Source organism: Temnothorax longispinosus, chromosome 11 (genome assembly GCF_030848805.1).
Source record: "Temnothorax longispinosus isolate EJ_2023e chromosome 11, Tlon_JGU_v1, whole genome shotgun sequence".
NCBI lineage: Eukaryota > Metazoa > Arthropoda > Insecta > Hymenoptera > Formicidae > Temnothorax > Temnothorax longispinosus.
In genome coordinates, this window is record NC_092368.1 from 9,196,311 (window position 1) to 9,220,627 (window position 24,317).

The following is a 24,317-nucleotide window of genomic DNA, read 5'->3' on the forward strand; positions in this document are numbered from 1 at the left end:
TTCTTCAAATTTTTAGGGAATCACGTTCTTGTAATAACAAAATAATTTAGCAAGTATTTGCGACAAGACGCGGTTTCTCTTAATTGTTATTCATTTTTTATTAACAATTTATTCTCTAGCGGTCTTTAACAAAGAGCGATTCTCACCAAATAATTTAAAGACCGCTACAGAATAAATTGTTAATAAAAAATTAATAACAATTAAGGGAAACCGCGTCTTGTCGCAAATGCTTGTTAAATTATTTTGTTATTACAAGAACGTGATTCCCTAAAAATTTGGAGAAAATCGCTCTTTGCTATCGATCGCTGCAGAATAAATTATTAATAAAAAATTAATAATAATTAAGGAAAACCGCGTCTTGTCGCAAATACTTGCTAAATTATTTTGTTATCATAAGAACGTGATTCCCTAAAAATTTGGAGAAAATTGCTCTTTGCTATTCTACAGTTATTTATCGAATAATCAATAACAATTAATTAAAACATTGTTATATCAAATCGATGAAAAAATTGTTTAAATATTGTTAAAAATATATATATAGATATATTTAATCTTTATTAATTAATTATATCTCAAAAAAGCCCAGTGGTCGATAATAATTAGCCTACGATACGTTCGTACCCCCCCCCCCCCGAGGAACCCACATGACATTTGAACGTCTCCCTCCCTATACGAGTTTTCGGGTTACGTTCATCTGCGGACTTCGATGACAGCGACGAGTAGTGGCTATGCTAGAAACTAAATGCATCTTCGATAAGCGACCATGCCCCCACCACTAGAATTAGCGGTAGTCTCCGGACCTGTATGTAACCCTTATAAAAATGTGCCCTTCATTGCCATTAAAAAATGCCATTGAATTCCCATTGTTCCAGACGCAATGGAAATGAAGGCATTTTTGCCAAAGATAAAAAGTTCCACACAAAATCCCATTGGTATTGCTATTGGTATTGCCACTGATTTTGCCGTTGGTATTGCCATTGGTATTGCCATTAGCATTGCCATTGGTATTAACACTGGCAATACCAATGGGATTTTGTGTGGAAATTTTTATCTTTGGCAAAAATGCCTTTATTTCCATTGCGTCTGAAACAATAAGAATTCAATGGCATTTTAATAAATGGTACTATTTTGTCTTTAATATAAATGCCTTCATTTCCCATTGCCTTTGGTTCAACGGACAATCTAATAGGAGCTCTTGCCTTAGGCGACTAGCGCCTGAAAATATCTGCCTCGGTGTCCCGTAGGGGGTCTCATACATATACCAGTCCGTCCCGAACCTTGAATTTGAGAGAATGCATGAACGATGCGACGCCTAGCGCCGTCGATGCGAACTGCCGGTAATACAGTTACCGCGCGGGCGTGATGATGATGCATGTACCACTGGTGGCGCGAACCGCCACATTTACCATTGACGAATTTCCATTACAATTCACACTAAACAAATTAGCTAAAGGTAGAAAAATTCCATACAAATTTTATCCTTCATGAGTCATTGGCAGTTTCCATTACGCCTGTATGGAAAAGGTTGTCATTCGAATTTTGCCATTGTGTTTCCATTCATCTTATTGCCACTCAATATTTTCCATTAACTTTTCCATATAATTCGCATTGCAAGTTCCATACACAAGTTTTAACCTTCATAAGCCATTAGCAGTTTTCATTACGCCTGTATGGAAAAAGTTGTCATTCGAATCTTGCCATTGCGTTTCCATTCATCTTATTTCCACTCAATATTTTCCATTAACTTTTCCATATAATTTGCATTGCAACTGTAGGGCAACCATACATTCCCACTGACCGCCATTGAGCACTCAAGGGCACATTTTCATAAGGGAGGTGCGTTATAGGCCCAAGGAACTGCGCGGATCATTTCCCCCTGCGGCCACGATACACATTGACACGTGACGAGGTTAAAACGATATAGACAACATTCGATACGAAGTAACTCGCACAACGCATCGAGATAACCAATCGGCATCGCGGAAAAGAGGCTTCAATTTTTCGATACAAACGAAATTCACTCAGTTAACACGCCTTTTTTAAAAGTGGATTTCGAAGTGTTTGCTTCACGATTCCTCGACGCAACTTTTCTTTTATTTAAAATTTATTTTTTCTTGCCTTTCTTCCCTTTTATCTTCCTGACTAAAAGAATTCATCGAAAACTTGAAAAGGGTCCAGAATTCTTTTGGATTTCTTCCTTTTCTCAATTTCTTTTTCTCCATTTTTCTTTTCTTTTAGTACAATTTTCGAAAATTTTTTGAGGGTCCGGAATTATCATTCTCTCTCTCTCTCTCTCTCTTTTTTTTTTTTTTTTTTATCGAGAAATTAAAACGACGGTATCAGCGTAACTTTTTTTTTAATTTCTTTAAGATTTTTTTCATCATAATGGCATACAGTTTTTATACATTGTAAATAAGTTTTTTTAAGGTAAGATTTGTTTTTTAGTTATAAGGTTGTTAGTTAAAGTTGTTTACTTTGATATTCAATATGCCGAATAAAGGTAACGTCCATGCCGACAGATGTTGTAATCCATATCAAACCATGGGTCACAAAGGTAAAAATTTGAGAAATGTATCCACAAATCTAAAACGAAAGTTCCCTGATATTGACGATAATGCAAAAATTTGTTCTGAATGTAGAAAAAAAAGTAATGAGGTTTCAATTTGCAGAACACCTTCTGACACATCTGAGAATTTATCAGATGTAAGTCAGATAGATGTTGACATAGATCAGAATGTTTCTGCTACAGTAAATGAAACATCCTCCGGTCTGAATCCAGAAGATGTTCGCTCAGAAAGAGAAATTGAGTTGGAAGACCTGCTTAACGATTTAAAAGAAAAATTTAATGCTTTGTCGAAACATGATCCAATGCGATTAACAATTCTTACTATAACACCAAAATCATGGTCTGTTAAAAAGATATCAAAAGAATTTAATTGCAGTTGGAAATTTGCAAAGAAAGCTAAAGACCTTAGAGATACAAGGGGTATTTTGGCAGAAACAAGAGTGGTAAAGTATTACCCGAATCAACTGTTCAAAAAATTGTAGATTTTTATAACAGTGACACAAACGGTAGGATAATGCCTGGTATGAAAGATGTAATTTCTGTAAAGATTGAGAATGGACGTTGTTTAATGCAGAAACGACTTCTTCTTTTAGATTTAAGAGATCTTTTTCTTAAATTTAAAAACACCCAGACTGTGCAGTTAGTTTCAGCAAATTTGCCCAACTACGTCCAAAACATTGCATACTTGCTGGTGGTAGTGGAACACATTCCGTCTGTGTTTGTACCATTCACCAGAATTGTAAGTTGTTGTTGGATGCTATTGACATTAAGAAACTTACCGAAAATTCTGAAAAGCCAATTTGCGATTATAAAGATTGCTTGCAGCAAATTACTTGTCCCAATCCTAGTGAAGAATGTTCTCTTAGCGAATGCGAACTGACTTTATGCTGTATGTACAAGAATTATTGGAAGAACACAACTTGTACGAAGTACAATTTAGTTCATGGACAGGTACAGACAGATCAACGCTGCAAACTCAAATTCTGCCTACAATAGAATTCTTGGAGGAATTAAGTAATAAGTTATTGCTTTTGAAGCCTCATTCGTTTATATCAAAACAGCAGTCGGAATTTTTTCAAGACAAGAAAGATAATTTAAATAAGGGGGAAGCACTTGTTGTTTTAGATTTTTCTAAAAACTACAAATATGTAGTTCAAGATGCGTCTCAGGCTTTTCATTTTAATAACGACCAATGTACAGTTTTCCCTGTCGTTTATTACTACAAAAAAAAATCAAAAAGTTCAGCATAAAAGTCTTGTATTTTTGTCAGATAGTACGCGCCATGATACAGCTGCTGTATATACTATCTAAAAAATGTTGATTTCTCACATAAAAAACAGCTTCGACGTAAAGAAAATTATATACTTCAGTGATGGAGCAAAGCAACATTTTAAAAATAAATTCCAGATGATGATTAATTCACCATCAAGATGATTTTAATGTTAGCGCCGAATGGCATGTTCATGCGACAGCTCACGGCAAAGGTGCTTCGGATGGAATTGGTGCTTTATTTAAAAGAGAAGCTGCGAGAATTAGTCTCACATGTAAGCCAGCTGATGCAATATTAACTCCAAATAAACTTGTTGAATGGAGGCAGAATTATTTTAAAAATATAACGGCATTATTTTATAGTCGCAAAGAACACGAAAAAATTGAAAAGTTCTTGAGAAAAAGATTTGACAAGGCTCCAGCTGTAGGGATATTATAGCTCCAGGGATATTAAAACATCACTGCTTTATCTCAAACAGTAATAAGGAACTACTTATAAAAAGGTATTCTCTCTAATGCTTCTGCAGGATCAACACTTGTCTACAACGTATAATTTGTTTTAAACAAATCACTCGCCATATTATATCCATCATTTTAAATGTTTAAAATTCAACTTTGGATTCATAATTAGCGACTCCAAAAATCCCCGAGCAACGAGTTTCAAGCGAATTCGTTCGTTTTTTAAAAAATTCATCCGCCATATTGGATCCGCCATTTTGAATTTTTAAAATCAGATTTCGGATTCATAAATCAATGACTCCAAAAACCCCCAAATAACAAGTTTCAATCAAATCCGCCCGTTGTTTGAAAAATTTTGAATATGTCCGCCATTTTGAATTTTAAAAATTTGATGTCAAATTCGTATTTAACGACCCAAAAAACCCCCGAGTAAAAATTGTCAAGCGTATTCGGTTACTTTTTTTGATTTTGTATATGTATATGTACTACAAATCTGCAAAGTTTTTGAAGTGAAACTTTTTTAGGCACGGTAGTGAGTTCGATTCGCGACACGAAAAAGTGTAACGGAAGTGAAACATCTTTGGTACGGTAGTAAGTTCGATTGTGCGACACGAAAAGTTGTAACGAAAATTTGACCAATAGGCGTACGGCGTTGGCGAGACGGTTCTTCTTCTGGCACGGTAGTAAGTTCAATTATGCGACACGAAAAGTAGTAACGAAAATTCAACCAATAGGCGTACGAAATGAAACTTCTTTGGTACGGTAGTAAGTTCGATTGTGCGACACGGAAAGTGTAACAAAAATTCGACCAATAGGCGTACGAAATGAAACTTCTTTGGTACGGTAGTAAGTTCGATTGTGCGACACAAAAAGTGTAACAAAAATTTGACCAATAGGCGAACGGCGTTGGCGAGACGGTTCTTCTTCTGGCACGGTAGTAAGTTCGATTATGCGACACGAAAAGTGTAACGAAAATTCGACCAATAAGCGTACGAAATGAAACTTCTTTGGTACGGTAGTAAGTTCGATTATGCGACACGGAAAGTGTAACGAAAATTCGACCAATAGGCGTACGAAATGGAACTTTTTTGGTACGGTAGTAAGTTCGATTGTGCGACACGGAAAGTGTAACGAAAATTCGACCAATAGGCGTACGAAATGAAACTTCTTTGGTACGGTAGTAAGTTCGATTGTGCGACACGAAAAAACGTCACGAAATAGTATCACGGAAATTCGACCAACAGGCGTACAAAGTGAAACTCCTTTTGGATCGGTAAGTAAATTCGATTTTGCGACTCGAAAACGCGTCACGAAAATTCGATCAGGCGTACGGCACTGGCGAGACGGATATAGTGAGAACTGCGTGTAACACTATATTTTCGAGTTGCGGGCGACTTGGAGTGACTAATTCCGTTGCATTGTTTTTGTATTAATTTCAGAAAAGTTATGGCAAAGCCTTGCCTTCAGAAGTTTCACTTCTAACGCGCGTGGCGACCACGCGTTCATTTTTTTTGAAGTGAAACTTCTTTAGGCACGGTAGTGAGTTCGATTCGCGACACGAAAAAGTGTAACAAAAGTGAAACTTCTTTGGTACGGTAGTAAGTTCGATTGTGCGACACGAAAAGTGTAACAAAAATTTGACCAATAAACGTACGGCGTTGGCGAGACGGTTCTTCTTCTGGCACGGTAGTAAGTTCAATTATGCGACACGAAAAGTGTAACGAAAATTTGACCAATAGGCGTACGAAATGAAACTTCTTTGGTACGGTAGTAAGTTCGATTGTGCGACACGGAAAGTGTAACGAAAATTTGACCAATAGGCGTACGGCGTTGGCGAGACGGTTCTTCTTCTGGCACGGTAATAAGTTCGATCATGCGACACGAAAAGTGTAACGAAAATTCGACCAATAGGCGTACGAAATTAAACTTCTTTGGTACGGTAGTAAGTTTGATTGTGCGACACGGGAAGTGTAACGAAAATTCGACCAATAGGCGTACGAAATGAAACTTCTTTGGTACGGTAGTAAGTTCGATTGTGCGACACGAAAAGTGTAACGAAAATTTGACCAATAGGCGTACGGCGTTGGCGAGACGGTTCTTCTTCTGGCACGGTAGTAAGTTCGATTATGCGACACGAAAAGTATAACGAAAATTTTCGACCAATTGGCGTACGAAATGAAACTTCTTTAATTGGTACGGTTGTAAGTTTGATTGTGCGAATCGAAAAAACGTCACGAAATAGTGTCACGAAATAGTGTCACGAAAATTCGACCAACAGGCGTACAAAGTGAAACTTCTTTTGGATCGGTAAGTAAATTCGATTTTGCGACTCGAAAACGCGTCACGAAAATTCGATCAGGCGTACGGCACTGGCGAGACGGATATAGTGAGAACTGCGTGTAACACTATATTTTCGAGTTGCGGGCGGCTTGGAGTGACTAATTCCGTTGCATTGTTTTTGTATTAATTTCAGAAAAGTTATGGCAAAGTCTTGCCTTCAGAAGTTTCACTTCTAACGCGCGTGGCGACCACGCGTTCATTTTTTTAATTGTCCGCCATATTGAATCCGCCATTTGCAATTTCAAAAGGTGTCACTTTGCATTTACAAGTAGACATGATAACCTACATTTTAAGCCTAAGTGGAACTTTTTCGGTTGAAACCATTTTTGGACAGAGGGGGTCTTCCTGTGACGTAGAATGCCCCTATATATATATGTATATTACTTGTAAATAATTTATGTATTTTTACATGCGTATAACATACATTTATCAGTAATCAATAATATGTTGTTATATATAAACCTTACGTTCGTAGTTTATATGTCAAATAAATATCAGCTGTAAATTATATATTGTTGTATATACGTTTTATATATGTGTTTTATACATTTAATACATGTGCATTCATATACATGTATTAATTAACATTAGATATATGTATATTATACATACAGAAACTACTTTTAATAGGCATAGATGTTCCATAGATTTATACATCTAATATATACATGTATTACATCTTTTGTTCTGTGTGAAACTGCACATAGTTTAATCTTGTGACTAAAGTTATAAAAATATTAATCTACTTATCATTCTGAAGGTTCTACCTCGCAAGCCTCATATTGGACAGCTTTACTCTGTACATATACGATACATGGATACAGTAAGATATTTTATTTATTCAAATCATTAAGTTTTTAAAATACCAGAAATAAATAATTTAACCTTTCCAGGGTATTTTGCAACATTATACGTTATGTGTGAAAAACGTACAGCTACTTTGTATGATGCTTTATGGGATAAGATTATACAGTTGGTACATACAATCGCACGCCTTATCAGCGATACAATCAGAGCAATTGCGGACAATTGTGTCTGCGTTTTTACAGTCAGTTGACAATCAATTTAAAGACCGGCGTTACGCTGTTTAATCTCAGTATTCATTCAAACATGTCACTGACATTTACGCTCACCGGCAAGAGCAGCATCCTCGCGGTAAGCTACTTTCCCGCCGTGGATTTGAGCGATGGCGATTACGAGCTCGGTTTGACAGATTTTGAAACCTATCACACGATACCGAATGTAAATTCGTCGAATAATAAATTCTACTACGACGACGACGACAAGAAGATTACCATTCCCGAAGGATCGTGCGAACTGCGTGATATAGACATGTATCTGAAACGCGCTCTTTTATGGGACCAATCCAATAATGTCTCGACAAACGAAGATGAACCGCACCCATTGATTATTATTCGTGCTAATAACAATACGATGCAGAGCGAGATCAAGTGCGCTTATCGGATAAATTTCACAAAACCGAACAACATTGGATCGCTGCTGGGATTTTCAGCGAATCGCGTGCTGGAGTCGCGACAATGGCACGAATCGGATGTTCCGCTAAATATCATCAATGTAAACATCATTCGCATAGAGTGTAACGTGACCGCGGGTGCGTACAGCAACGACAAGTACGTGCACACGATACACGAGTTTTCACCGAGCGTGCCTCCAGGATATAAGATATCGGAAACGCCGGCACAGATCATTTACCTTCCGATCATCGTACGGACCATTTCGGACTTGACGCTTCGCGTCGTGGATCAGGACGGTCGATTGATTGATTTTTGCGGAGAAGAGATCACCGTTAGACTGCATGTATGAAGACGACAGCGATAACGTGAGATGCTCGTACTGAACGAAGCTGAGCAGGTGCAACAGACGAGAAACAAAATTAGAGAGACAATCCGATCGCTAAAGAAGCTGCGTCAAACGTTGAATTTTTGAAATCATTGGGTTTTGTCGTACGAAATGGCTAATATCTTAAACATTGGAGGTGAACCGATCTTTGACGACAGCGTCGTCAAGATTGAAACACACACGTACAATCCGTACGCCAACACAACGTTTGGACATAACGATGAGATAAGAATACCCATCAACAGCAGGATTTATACACGTTGCCGTGCGAGAGCTTTCTCTACGTTGAAGGAAGATTGACGATAAAGAGAAAAAATGACGAGTCTGTGACAACGCTTGCGAATAATTGCGTGGCGTTCATGTTTGATGAAATTTGATATGAGCTCAATGGCGTGGAGATTGATCGCAACAGAAACGTTGGCATAACCAGTACCATCAAGAACTATGTATCGTTTACAAATGACAAAGCAAAATTATGCAAAATGCTGGATGGAACATGTTATCCCCGGAGGGATATTTCAACTTTTGCGTACCGCTCAACACATTGTTGGGCTTTTGCGACAATTACAAACGCGTGGTTGTTAACGCTCATCACGAATTAATTTTGATACGAGCGCGCAGCGATAACAATTGCATTGTAGGAAATCCGGCGACGGAGTCGGAAATTGAATTGTTTAAAGTACAGTGGCGAATGCCTCACGTCACATTAAACGAGATCAATAAGCTATCCATGCTACGGGCCTTGGACAGCGGGCGATATCTTATTGTTAGTGTTAGTTTCCGTTCATGGGATCTGTACGAGTATACCATGTTGCAGAGCACGACCAAGCATTCGTGGGCCGTCAAAACGGCGACTCAGCTGGAGAAGCCGCGGTACGTTATCTTTGCGCTGCAGACCGGGCGCAAGAATATCATGTCGCAAGATGTTAGCGTATTCGATGACTGTAACTTGACCAACGTGAAACTTTATCTAAACTCTGAATTTTATCCGTACGATGACATGAATCTGGATTTTGGCAAAAATCGATACGCCGTCCTTTTCGATATGCGCGTTTTCGTAAAGCTTATTACGGATGCAACTACTTCGATACGCTTTGCACCGTAGTTACATTTCTGACAAAAGGACCTTATGTTGTCATGATTGCTCGCGACAAAACGAATCTGTCAAGAGCGCCACCGTGGATGTGCGAATAGAATTTGGCTGTAAAGAGAATGTACCGGCAAATACTACCGCCTATTGTCTCATCTTGCATGATCGCGTAATCGAATACTGTCCGTTGTCGAACGTAGTGCGCAAAATCATGTAAATTGCAATATCAGCAGATATTGCAATATAAGCAGATATTACAATATAAGAGACACTGATGTACTGCGATAAGATACAGAGTGCTCCATCGTTTCGTCATGATCGTACCGACGTTTGTCGATCTGCAAGAATTTACCGTCGGAATGGTCGTAAAAGAGGTGGCGGTTCTGAGAAACGGAACCGTTTTGGCGCATTACATTTTTACATGTCCCATGCCATGGAATCTCCTCATAAAATCCGACAAGTCATGCGCTTCCTGGTTGATTGCAAATTACCATGGACTACGATGGGATGATGGAAACATGCCGTACAGCATGGCGAAACATCTAATTACATCGGCCGTACTTGGAGAGGGCGACGAGACATTGACTCTTGTGTACGTCAAGGGATGCCAAAAACGAGAATGGCTGGTAGATCTGCTTGAGAATAAAGCGAGAAAAAATCTAAAAATTGAAACTTTGGATGCAGATTACGAAAATATCGAATCTTTAAATAATCTAGATGTTACTAATACTGTAAGATGCGGAAAACATGTTAAGAATTGCGCATTACAAAATGTATTAAAAATATTTAACTGGTGGTCGCGACACCAGAAAAAATTATGATTTTTTTGAAATAAACTATATATGTATATATAAATGTTTTATTTTCCTTTTTCTACATAGTTTGTAGTATAATATAGATGTTTTAGTTGTTTAAAAGCTGTTCAAAAGATGTTTTAGTTGTTTGATAGCTGTTTTTAAAAATGTTTTAGTTGTTTAAAAGATGTTTTAAAGATGTTTTTTAGTTGTTTTTAGTTGTTTGATAGTTGTTTGATAGCTGTTTTAGTTGTTTTTAAAGACGTTTGATAGCGGTTCAATAGCAATTATACAGATCAAATCATCGAAAGTCAATGGCGCGATGTCGTTTTCAAGAACATACGTGCCTCGCGGTGACTTCATCGTACACGTGCAAAACTGCACATTGTAGATTTTTTGGAAGGCGCAATTGTATGGATACTGAGATCATGGTGAAAGTAGATATGATAAACAAACGATGTGACAATAGTGAGATGTAGAAGCTGACTTTGACGGTACGCTCAGTAGTCGAGGACTGGAAGTAAGAGTCGGTTGGCGTGCTTGATCGTGTTCGGACGTGTTTGTCTTGTCGAAAAATGTCAAGTGTCGCGACTGTTTGTACTGTCTGCACTGTGTGATTTTAACAGTAGTACCGTGTATTGCGCCTTTTAAGGCATACAACGTTCTGTAAAATGGATTTCGAAGAATTGCAATTTGAAGGAGAAGAAAGAATGGAAGTTGAAGCAAATGTTGAAGAAATGGAAGTGAATGACGAGGAAGGAATGGAAGTTGATGATGACGCAATATTGTCAGACGATTCGTGTTATGATAGTGAAATGGTTGATGAGGATATTCCGGACGAAATTTTCAGAGTGTTGAATCAAGCAGAAGTGAATATGTTACAGCCTCTGACAAAGATGTGTTGCATATACTCTTATTTCACTCCAGGACATATGAAGTTCACACGGATTGTTCTCGATGTTATACGCTGTTCGCAGACATGACACATGTCCGTATATCCTCATGGATAGTCTCTTTTGTTCATCTTGTGGAGACTCATTATATCTTATTTCACCGTGTAATCTGTATCCTATGTGTGTTTTTGTGTAAATTTTAACCGTGTAAATAGCCTGCAGTATTTTAGTGTATACATATTATTGTGTAAATTAAGAGACAATGGCCTGAATTCTGAAAGTGACTGACTCAAGAGCCAGGGAGCGTGTGACGTCACGCGGACCGGCGCGGCCGTTGCACGCGGACTCCGCGGCGCGGCGAAAACGCGGGCCCCCTCCCCCGCGGCGCCCGAAAACGCGGTACCCTCCGCTCCCCCCCTCGCGGCGCTGGAAAACGCGAACGCGGGTCCCCTCACCCCGCGGACCCCTCCCCCGCGACGCCGGAAAACGCGGTACCCCCCTACCCTCCCCCGCGGCGCCCGTAAACGCGGTTCCCCCCTCCACCTCCCCCGCGACGCGCGAAAAACGCGGTTTTCCTCTCCCCCTTTCCGCGACGCCCGAAAACGCGGTACTCCCCCGCGGGGTACCCCCCGTACCTTCCCCGCGACGCTCGAAAAACGCGGTTCTCCCTCCCCCTTCCCCGCGGCGCCGGAAAACGCAAACGCGGGTCCCCCCACCCCGCCGCCCCCTCCCCCGCGGCGCCGGAAAACGCGGTACTCCCCCTCCCCCTCCCCCGCGGCGCCCGAAAACGCGGTACCCCTCTCCTCCTTCCCCCGCGACGCCGGAAAACGCGATACCCCCCCTTTTCCTCCCCCGCGACGCGCGAAAAACGCGGTTTTCCCTTCCCCCTTCCCGCGACGCCCGAAAACGCGGTACCTCTCCCCCGCGGGGTACCCCCCCCGTATCCCCCCGCGGTACCCCCCGCCCCTCACCACCCCTCATTGCCCCCTAGTTAGAACGCCCATAGCTTACCTACTCCCGAGATAATACGGTCACTTACTCCGACTGTCGTTGTTGACTTTCTTACTTACCGCTATGCGTCAGTCTTTAGGTTTCGCGTACCCGTAAACTAATGCCCGGTTTACACCGTATTTTCGAACATTTAATCTGATTACTTGTGTAACCGTATTTTTCGCCCGATTTATTCGAACATGATCTTTGTACTATATCAACCAAAATAAATTGTTTAATTGTATAAGGAAAATAAATCTTTTAATCTCATGAAACAGTTATGCCTTAACCTTATATGACAAAATCGATCATAAGTCATTGAATCTTTTATTCATGAACATTTGTAAATAAACTCATTGAATCTTTTATTCGTAAACATTTGTAAATAAACTATCCGTTAATCAATTTCACCAATGACACTTGGTGATCGCACGCACTTATAAACTATCGCTATACTCGGTGATTGCCCGCACTTATAGACTATCGCTATACTCGGTGATCGCACGCACTTATAAACTATCGCTGGGTAAGTGAAATTTTCATCGTGCACTCGCGCTGTCATTTTACTAATGGAACTAGCGCGATTTTTACTCAACGATTTTTTCTGAATATTGCCTCGATAAACTAATCACTACTGCTCCCAACGGAAAACCTTTTCATATATTTTATCATAATTCACCGCGAAATCTTTTCCCTGTCACATGTACATCTTATCACTAACATTTTTAATATCTCTTTTTATTTACAGGTGTTTGCATTGGTATGCTGGTGTGCCCCGTGGGACTTCGCTTGCTGCGTCATATCAATCGGTCGGATTTTGCTGCCGCTATACCTTGCGATTTGTCTCCGGGTTGCTTCCCGGATGGTCTCCTTGGTCGAATTAATGACCGCTCGAGCACCCGCTGCTCCAATATGACTAGGCCTCGTTTGGATGTTGCTAGCGCCCGCTCGATCGCAGTTGACGGCTGCAAGGTCAGGCATGACAGTACGAGCTGCGTTCGGACGCGTCAAGCGGGGAGCACACACTTCTGCATAACGCATAATCCGTATAAGCATAAGAAAATTGATTGGCCCATACACATGTGCATAAGGAAATAGACCAATCAGTTTTCTTATGCTTACCAGAGAGAAACCTGAGAGCGGCCATCCGGCTTCGGGGGACGTCTGTCCTAATCTGCCCTCTGAGAAAGTGGACGTCAACTACGGCGTTACGCTCGGTAACGATCAGAGAGGACTCGGGTAACGATACATGGGTTCGTATCCATGCTATGGTTCGTGTCCGAACTACTCAGATGGAGGGGATATGCTGGTCGCGCAAGCCTTTCCTCTGTCCGTGTACGCTAGGCCCTCGGCAAGCTTCGAGCGGGGAGAGAAGGGCAGACATACGATCTGCTGTTTCTCTTGAGCTGTGACGTTGCCGCTTTGCACGGGCCGGCTTGCCGGCTATACCACGATGCCACGCATTTCGGGTATCGCGTCTCGTGTCTCGCCAAGTGCCGAGTCCCGAGTTGACAAATCGACGATACGCTATACCCGCTATATACGTTACATTTGCTTGTATACAAATTTTAATTTTTATATTTATAATTAAATAAATAAATAAATAAATAAATAAATATATATATGTATGTATGTATATATATTTGAAATTTATAAATATATAAAGATTGCAAATATAATTAATTAAATAAATATTTGTAAACATAAAAACTAAAATTCGTAAATGTAATGTATAGAAATCACCGTTCTATGCTTTTCTATCTAAAAAAGTCTTACATTAAAAACCTTTACTTTGCATAATAAATTTTAAATTTAATATTTAAATGCATACCAATAATTATATTATTAACTATATTGAGAAAAAAATGGTAGTTTATAATGTTTCTTGCACTCTTATTAAATTTATTTTACCTATGCATGTTCAAGCGGCCAAATTACGAGCAACAACAGAAGGATAATTGGATAAAAATAAAAACACTTTCTTAAATAAACAATACACATGGGTAACAGTGAGTTCTATTATAATTCTCGTATAGTTCTGAACGTGTTCTAACGTTTATTTCTAAAGAGTTCTGACGATAAGCATTATTTATTCATATTTTAAATAATTTTTATCGACCAAGAAAGACGCATTTACGGGTATGTGGGTGAGACGCTGTAGAAAATCTCGGAGTTCTGGCTTATATAAAATATTTTTCGTACAGTTCTAAGCATACTAAAACAATTTCTAAAGAGTTCCGGGCATTGGCAATGTTGTATAATTTTTAAATAAATTAATAACGCACGAAAGTCAGGAATTTATCGAGAATAGGGTCTTTCTCGAGCGATAAGAATTATTTAAAAAATGAATAAATAATGCTTATTGCCAGAATAAAATGGGACAACGTTAGAACACGTTCAGAACTACACGAGAATTATAGCAGAACTCACAGAACTGCCGAAATACGGCCAGCTTCTCACCTTATTTTCGATAAATTCCTGATTTTCGAGCGGTATTAATTTATTTAAAAATTATACAACGTTGCTAGTGTTTGCTAAAGTTAATAAACATATATACAACGTAGCTCTAGTGGCGGGAACTCTTTAGAAAATGCTTTAGTATGCTCAGAACTATACGAAAAATATTTTATATAAGCCAAAACTCCGAGATTTCGCACAGCGTCTCATCTTCTTCTGTCATGATTACTTTTCGGTTAATATTAATTTTTTTAAATATAACACAAAGATTCTAACGCTCGGAACTCTTTAGAAAATGTTTCAATATGCTCAAAACTACTCGAAAAATATTTTACATAAACCGGAACTCCGAGATTTCAACTGGCGTCTCAACCGGTATACTCGTTGCATTGTAATTTTTTTTTAGTACCTTATAATTAATTTTTTTGCTTTTATATGACAGAACTCTTTATAGAACTGTTATAGAACTATAGATCTTGCAAAATCTGATGAGATACAGTGGTGGAACTTATGTAGGACAAAATGAGACGCTGCGTTAACATAGCGTCTCAGTTTGTACTGATGCGTTTTATGAAAGAAGCCAGAACTCTCAATAATTTGTGAGTTTCTGCAAAATGAGACGATAGCTGCTTCACACACACGTTAGGAAGAGAATGTATAAAGAATTATTAACGGAGATATTTTAATTTAAAATATATTTTTCAGGAATGTTTTATAGAGAAACGAAGAAAGTGAATAACGTTAAACTTTGCATGTTTTCTTCACTTTATTTTAAAAATTTATTTTTATTTTTTAAGTAACAAAAATGCTCTTTTTTCTGTTATATCCTGGTCACTATAAATGACAGACGATGTAAATAATTCTAGCTGTTTTAGGTATCTGAAACGCAAAAAGCTAAAATTTTCTTATTCTGCAGGAGAAGTGTGGCTATCGTCTGAACTAGAACTAAATCAATATTTCCATTTTGAGCGGCTTTTTTATTTAAAATATTATAACTTTTTTCAAAATTTTATTAGTATTTTATTTAAAAAAAATGTTTATTCTGGTTCAGACGACAGCTAGCCCATATCACTTATTCTGAATAAGAAAATTTTTGGTTTTTACGTTTCTGATACCTAGAACAGCTAGAATCATTTACTTCGTCTCTCATACTTACGTCTTTTAGTGATCAAGATATAATATAAAAGTAACAAAAAAGAAAAATATTTTTCTTACTTAAAAAATAAAAATAGATTTTTAAAATAAGATTAAAAGAACATGCAAAGTTTAACGTTATACGCTTTCTTCGTTCCCCTATAAAAAATTCCTGAAAAATACCTATTTTTAAAGACCCTCTCCGGCTCCAATCATACTCAACTTGTATTCATGCTTAAAAAGAAAAATTTATTTTACTAAAATTAATTTACTAAATATTACGTATAACAACTAAAAAATAAGAAGTTAACTTCAAATCGCGTACTTTACACAAGTATTTCTCGAAAACGAGTACCGCAAGGGTATTGAAACTTATCGCATATTATTAATTTCTATTTTTATATATAAAGCATCATATACTAGTCTTTCAAAAACATTTAGAGAAAACTTTTTTCACAATTTATTAAAATGTCTGTTTCACAATACCTCGAAATAGGAATTCCGTGTTAAAAGTTAAAACTTTGAAGCTCAATATCTCGATTTTTAACACCGCAAAAGGTACTAAAATTTATACTACACATAAAGCACACCTATAAATTAATGTATATTCACAGTTTCAAGAAAATCTAGAGAAAATCGATTTTCCGGAGAACGTCCTTAAGATCTTTCAAACCAGAATACGCTTTTGTAATTTATTATTTGTCATTAACATATTTTATTATTAACTACATACATATAAGTGTGAGAAAGCATATGGTACAAAATAATTTCAATATTTAAATTATTGTAATAATAAAGAAATCAATTATTTACATTTTCTTCTGTGTGTGTATGTGTGATGTTATTGACAATAGTTTCTTTGCACGTTTACATTTCTTTTGCAGATTTTTTACACGCTTAATTTTCACAAGTGTGATGTCAAATACAGACAAGATTTTTGTTTATCTGCTATAAGCGTTATTTTGAATGTAAGATTTTAATAATCAAATGTTTTTAATAATCAAACATTTTCAAACTGCAAGCGAGGGACAAGCAATATCATCTACAGCATGTATCCTTAAAATACTACGATCTTTTCTAGCAGCACTAGCCACTAGCGTATAATTTGTCCGCCGACATTACTAATTTCTTCTGCAGCAACACATAAAATGTTGAACAGTTTTCTCGAATGGTTGTAATAACGTCTGTATGTCCTTGCATTATTAATTCGTTAAGGTATTGCTCACATTCTCATTCTATTAACAAAATTTTGAAAAAAGTTATAATATTTTTAATAATATTTTAAATAAAATTTAAAACTATTAATTTAGAAATTACATCTTCTGACCAAAAGCGTTGGTCGAAATTAATAATGTCTCGATGATTGATCCGAAAAAGTGCTGTGTGAATCCGACAAAGCGAGTTGGCTCACGGTTTTTTCAATGTTTATATCGGTAAAGACGTTATATATTGCCAGTTACTGTCGATTTAAGCTGCTTTAACTGTTATTCTATTCACTGGCGAAATAAATTTATTATTCTGATTTTTAATAATATAAGAGAAATAAGACCGTTTTATGTGACCGTTATACAATCAATCAATATTAAATAAGCCGTGTACGATCCGAGCTTGGATCTTAATAGCCTAAATAATATTTTTTATGTATAATTACACGTATATTTTTTCCAATCTTAATAAACTGCGCGCTGACTAACTTGTCAGACTTACAACACAGCTCCTGTTAGAGTAGTAAATTCTTTACTATTATTTAAATCGATTTAATTAGAGGGGTGTGAGGGGATTTTATTAATCCAATAGGAGCTGTGTTGTAAGTCTGACAAGTTAATTGGCGCGTATTATAGTTGATTAAAGTTGGAAAAATATGTAAATATAGTATATAAAAAATATTATTAGGCTACTATAAAATCTAAGTTCAGATCGTAAATGGTTTATTTAATATTAATTAATAATATTTTTGATAAAAAAGCCGCCTAGAACCTAGAATGGAAATATTGGTTTAATTTTAGTTCAGACTATAGCCACATATACTTCTTCTGAATAAGAAAATTTTAGCTTTTTGCGTTTCAGATACCTAGAACAGCTAGAATTATTTACACCGTCTGTCATTTATGGTGACCAGGATATAACAGAAAAGAAGAGCATTTTTGTTACTTAAAAAATAAAAATAAATTTTTAAAATAAGGTGAAGAGAACATGCAAAGTTTAACGTTATTCACTTTCTTCGTTTCCCTATAAAAAGTTCCTGAAAAATATATATTTTAAAGATCTTTTAAATCAGAATACCTCCGTTAATAATTCTTTACATTCTCTTCCTGACAGAAGAGATTTTACCACTTCTCAATATAAATATAAATTTATCTTGTTATGGTTTTATTCGATTATTCCGGCGTTTTTATATTTGTGATTTAATTAGATTATTGTTTACTTTGTTTATATTATTAGATAATTGTTTAATGTTTTCGTCTAGACTAATGTTTAATGTTTTAGTATGTAAACTTGAACATTAATTATCATATTTTTTTATATTTATCTTCTTCTATCGTAGTAATCCGTTCCGAAGAAGACTAAGTACAGTCGAAACGTTAAGCATGTGTATTGTTTATTTAAGAAATTGTTTTTATTGTAATTCAATATCTCTCTGTTGTTGCTCGTGGCCGCTTATAAACATTAATAGCTAATATAAATTTAATAAGAGTAAAAAGAACATTATGAACTACTTTTTTCATATAGTTAATATGTAATTATTGTTATGCATTTCAATATTAAATTTAAATACTATTATGCTAAAGTAAAGGTTTTTAATGTAAGACTTTTTTTTTATATAAGAGCAAATTTGCCAGAACGGGGATTTCTATACATTACATTTACGAATTTTTATGTTTATAAATATTTTTTTAATTAATTATAATTGCAATCTTTATATTTATAAATTTCAAATATATACAAGCAAATGTAACGTATATAGCGGGTATAGCGCATCGTCGATTTGCCAACGCGAGACTCGGCATTCGGCGAGACGCGAGGAGCGATACCCGAAATGCATGGCATCGTGGCATAGCCGGCGCGTGCTAAGCAGCTACGTCACAGCTCAAGCGAGAAGGAGACAGCAGATCGTATGTCTGCCCTTCTCTCCCCGCTCGAAGCTTGCCGAGTATCGAGTCAGCCGACTGGCATATCTCTTCCATCTGAGTAGTTCGGACACGAACCATAGCACGGACACGAACCATGCGTGTACCGTTACCGAGCGTAACGACGTAGTTGACGTCCACTTTCTCAGGCGGCGCGTCAGTATACGTCCGCTGGAACGGAATGATCCCGGTGGCCGCTCTCAGGTTTCTCTCTGTGCTTACGTATTATGCGTTGTGCAGAAGTGTGTGCTCCCCGCTTCACTCGGGTGCGCATCCCTTCTTCTTCTAACTTGCTAAGATAGAAGGAGAGGGGAGTGTGCTCGTGCGCGCTCGGGTATATGCGATTGGATCCACTACTTATTTAACCTTATATATCAGAGCAAAACATTCGGCAAGCCCTTATTTTCAAGGTACGTACGAAATCCGGAAATTTCAGGGAATATTTTAAGACAATAATAATGTATTCATTTAATCGTTAAGGGGATGCTGGAGCCGTAGCCGAACTCGATCGGCGTCGGTAAAGAAGACCGGCGAACTATATCTGTCCTTGTATAGACAAAGATATAGACAAGGATAGCACGCTACATTGCACGCACACATACGCACGATGCACGTCGACATTATACTTTTATATTACGCTTCCAAATCTTGATTTGGAGGGTTTATCGATGTTTTTCTTGTTGTGCAATTCGGGGGAACTTGTTTTCGCGTTCGTACCAATGGTATATCTCTTATATGAAATACATCTTGTGACGAGCTGACAGCTCGCCGCAACTCAAGATGCCATATTGGGATAAAAGTAGGATAAGGAAATCTGTACTTCCGTAATTTTTTCTCGTTTTCTATATAAAATCGGAGTTCCCCCGAATCATTAATGTATGTACTGCAATTCTGGAGAAGGATTTTTAATTCTGTCAAATTAATACGACGCTACGTGCCGACAAAAAATGCCGGTAAAACAGACGGCTCCAGCATCCCCTTAAGTACATGTATTATTCGTTGAAAACCTCGGCCGTGGCGATTTGCATCATTCTATCTTTCTCGTTCATTAGATGTAAACAAGGATAGAATGACAATAGCATGCTCCGCGAACGCACATTTAGAATGACTTATTTCTTGTAAAGTGTCGGTAACCTCACCTGATTTTTCGTACACATGCCCCTTATTACTGTATATTTAACATATATCAAATTTAGGTACCTATCTAATACTTGTTCTCACGAAAGGTCTACCTTAAGTAAAAGTTACTTATATTACCTTAAGGAGGGTGGTTGCTCAAATCAATTTGATAAGAATTAGTTCAAATTTATGGAAAATATTCGTCTATGGAAATCTCTCATCCATGCCAAAGTTGAAGATAATTGTCTGCATGATTGTCGAGTAATTAATTATTGAAGTTATATTCTTGTCTTTCTCTTATACACGGGCGACACAGCAAAAATGTTACCTAACCTGTAACGTAACTCTCGAAAGCATATTAAAAATGATAAGAATTTATTGAAAATAGGTGCAAATAATTCTTTACGTATTTAGGAAGAACTTTCTCGAAGATTGAAATAATTCGTCTTTATAGTTATTAAGAAATTGTAAAAATAAAACAGGACCACATTTATTATTTCCACATTCCAACGTGGATAATAACGTATTTGGATTTCAATTGTACAAACAACTCTTTTTAGACCATAAGAAACAGTAATTAAATGCATTCTACATATTTATTTGTTAAAAGTCGTTTATTTTATGCGACGAAAATCTAACCTACATGCATTCCCCCTGCCGCGCCGCCTGCCCCGCAGCGGGACGCTAACCAACCTCCTTAAAGTAACCTCATTTCAAATCAAATCGATGAACTGTCATCAATAGGCCAGTCATAGGGGGAAGTGGTAATCATTGATACAGCGGGAACATTGATACAGTCATCATATCTCTGCATGAGAAACATCTAAGAAGGTCACGTATCCATACATAGATGACGTTATGATACACGAATAACCTAACCAAATTTCGTACGCGAGCAGTAGCCAGTTGATGAATGACAGGTATAAACGTGTTTTGCATACTCTCAGGTAAATATTTTCAAAGTCTTTGAAGCGTGATTTTTTACATTAATCTGATTAATACTAAATAAATATTTTGTCAAAAGTAAGAAATAGTATATCTCTTACTAATTTGTCGAAAATATTGACATGACTTTGTATTATTTTTGGCTGAGAATATATTTTATTATGTATGACGCTGTGGGGCAGATTTGTACCGACTCGTGGGGCACTTTGATACATATCAATATGTATCTATGTGGTTTATAGTATTAAGTAAGATATTTTTATTTTATTTTAGGCGAAAATGGTAAGAACGTACCAAAAAAAGACCGATATCTATATTGATTCTCTATATTAGTCTATATTGATGAAGATGCCGTAAACTGTAAACTTGATCTATCTTCTTATAACTTGTAAACAAATTAATTAAAATATTTAAAAATAAAAATCATGCGTGTGATCGCCACGCGCGTTAGAAGTGAAACTTCTGAAGGCAAGGCTTTGCCATAACTTTTCTGAAATTAATACAAAAACAATGCAACGGAATTAGTCACTCCAAGCCGCCCGCAACTCGAAAATATAGTGTTACACGCAGTTCTTACTATATCCGTCTCGCCAGTGCCGTACGCCTGATCGAATTTTCGTGACGCGTTTTCGAGTCGCAAAATCGAATTTACTTACCGATCCAAAAGGAGTTTCACTTTGTACGCCTGTTGGTCGAATTTTCGTGACACTATTTCGTGATGTTTTTTCGTGTCGCACAATCGAACTTACTAACGTACCAAAGAAGTTTCATTTCGTACGCCTATTGGTCGAATTTTCGTTACACTTTTCGTGTCGCATAATCGAACTTACTACCGTGCCAGAAGAAGAATCGTCTCGCCAACGCCGTACGCCTATTGGTCAAATTTTCGTTACACTTTTCGTGTCGCACAATCGAACTTACTATCGTACCAAAAAAGTTTCACTTCCGTTACACTTTTTCGTGTCGCGAATCGAACTCACTACCGTGCCTAAAGAAGTTTCATTTCGTACGCCTATTGGTCGAATTTTCGTTACACTTTTTGTGTCGCACAATCGAACTTACTACCGTACCAAAGAAGTTTAATTTCGTACGCCTATTGGTTGAATTTTCGTTACTACTTTTCGTGTCGCATAATCGAACTTACTACCGTGCCAGAAGGAGAACCGTCTCGCCAACGCCGTACGCCTATTAGTCAAATTTTCGTTACACTTTTCGTGTCGCACAATCGAACTTACTACCGTACCAAAGAAGTTTCATTTCGTACGCCTATTGGTCGAATTTTCGTTACACTTTCCGTGTCGCACAATCGAACTTACTACCGTACCAAAGAAGTTTCATTTCGTACGCCTATTGGTCGAATTTTCGTTACACTTTTCGTGTCGCATAATCGAACTTACTACCGTGCCAGAAGAAGAACCGTCTCGCCAACGCCGTACGCCTATTGGTCAAATTTTCGTTACACTTTTTGTGTCGCACAATCGAACTTACTACCGTACCAAAGAAGTTTCATTTCGTACGCCTATTGGTCGAATTTTCGTTACCCTTTTTGTGTCGCATAATCGAACTTACTACCGTGCCAGAAGAAGAACCGTCTTGCCAACGCCGTACGCCTATTGGTCAAATTTTCGTTACACTTTTCGTGTCGCACCATCGAACTTACTACCGTACCAAAAAAGTTTCACTTCCGTTACACTTTTTCGTGTCGCGAATCGAACTCACTACCGTGCCTAAAGAAGTTTCACTTCAAAATATGTTGATAATGCCCGTATCATGCCCGTATCATTGTACCCCGCATATGAGGCACATTGATACAAATTTCATTTTTTACAAAAAATGTTATAACATTTCTTATTATTAACCTACAGCAAAAACGCAATAAAAACACGTAAGTAAAAGGATAAGCCTTTAAATTTAACCTATTACATTTATCTTAATCTATCTGCAAAGTTATGTATTTAACTCTTGAAAAAAATCGTATCAATGTCCTCTACTTCCCCCTATTAGACTTATTTAGGGGTTCAACCTTTCAATTAACTTTCCCAGGTTGCAATCACCATGAATTCTTTTGATTTAAAATGCTATATATAAGTGCGATTTATTTTGTTTTGCAAAATTAACGGAGAATAAAAAGTTATTAACAATATTATCAACAAAAAACGCGATTTGTTATATTTTTTCTCAAATATCTCGAAAACTAAGCAAGATAGGGTAACTAACTATACATACCTTTTTTGTAGAGCGTAAAATTATCTACAATAATGATTTGAACAACACTTATCGTCAAGTCAGTTGTTTAGCTTGCACGCGCCGTCAAACTCCGAGACTCGGATCCCAAAAACCTTCGATTTCGTCGTTTCTTTTTATGTTGCGCCAGTGATTTTTTTCCGTCATTTAAAATGGAATTAAAAATCCCCCAAAAATCACACATCATCTGAGAACTACAAAGAATACTTTTCATGGTGCAATCGATTTTTTAAACCCTTTTTCTTTAGTTTGTAGCTATGTAAGCAAAAAATGTTGACTTTTTGGAATAGTCATAGTTTTTCGCTGTTTTCAGGCCTTAAAATTCATTTGAGACGAATTTTATCATATGCATCTTGTTGTGGACAAAATTTCCAACAAAAAAGGACCCTTGTATTTTTTTCGTACGACAAACGCTGATTTTTTATTGACTAACTAAATTGACAAACTAAAGAAAAGGGTCTAAAAAATCGATTGCACCATGAAAAGTATTCTTTGTAGTTCTTAGATGATGTGTGATTTTTGGGAGATTTTTAATTCTATTTTAAATGACGGAAAAAAATCACTAGCGCAACATTAAAAAAATGACGAAATCGAAGGTTTTCGGGATCCGAGTCTCGGAGTTTGACGGCGCGTGCAAGCTAAACGACTGACTCAACGATAAATGTTGTTCAGATCATTATTGTAGATAATTTTACGCTCTACAAAAAAAATACGTATAGTTAGTTATCCTATCTTGCTCAGTTTTCGAGATATTTGCGAAAAAATAAAAAAATTGCGGTTTTTGTTGATAATTAAAACTTTTTATTCCCCGTTAATTTTCCGAAACAAAGTAAATCCCACTTATAGCATCTCAAATCAAAGCGATTAATGGTGTTTGCAACCTGGGAAGATTAATTGGAAGGTTCGATGTCTAATATGACTAGCCTACAAAGTATATGACGACATCCGCTCTCGCGACATGAGGTCATGTTACACTTGCGAGATTGAGTTTTTTATATAAGAAATAACTCTTGAACTACAAAAGATAGA

The 24,317-nt window shown here is 37.2% G+C and overlaps 1 protein-coding gene across 1 annotated transcript in view; it reads right to left on the bottom strand.

The window, feature by feature from the left end:
- Positions 1 to 24,317, bottom strand: part of LOC139822203 (uncharacterized) — a 283,165-nt gene that overhangs the window by 220,036 nt on the left and 38,812 nt on the right. The gene's annotated exons all lie outside the window — the stretch shown is intronic.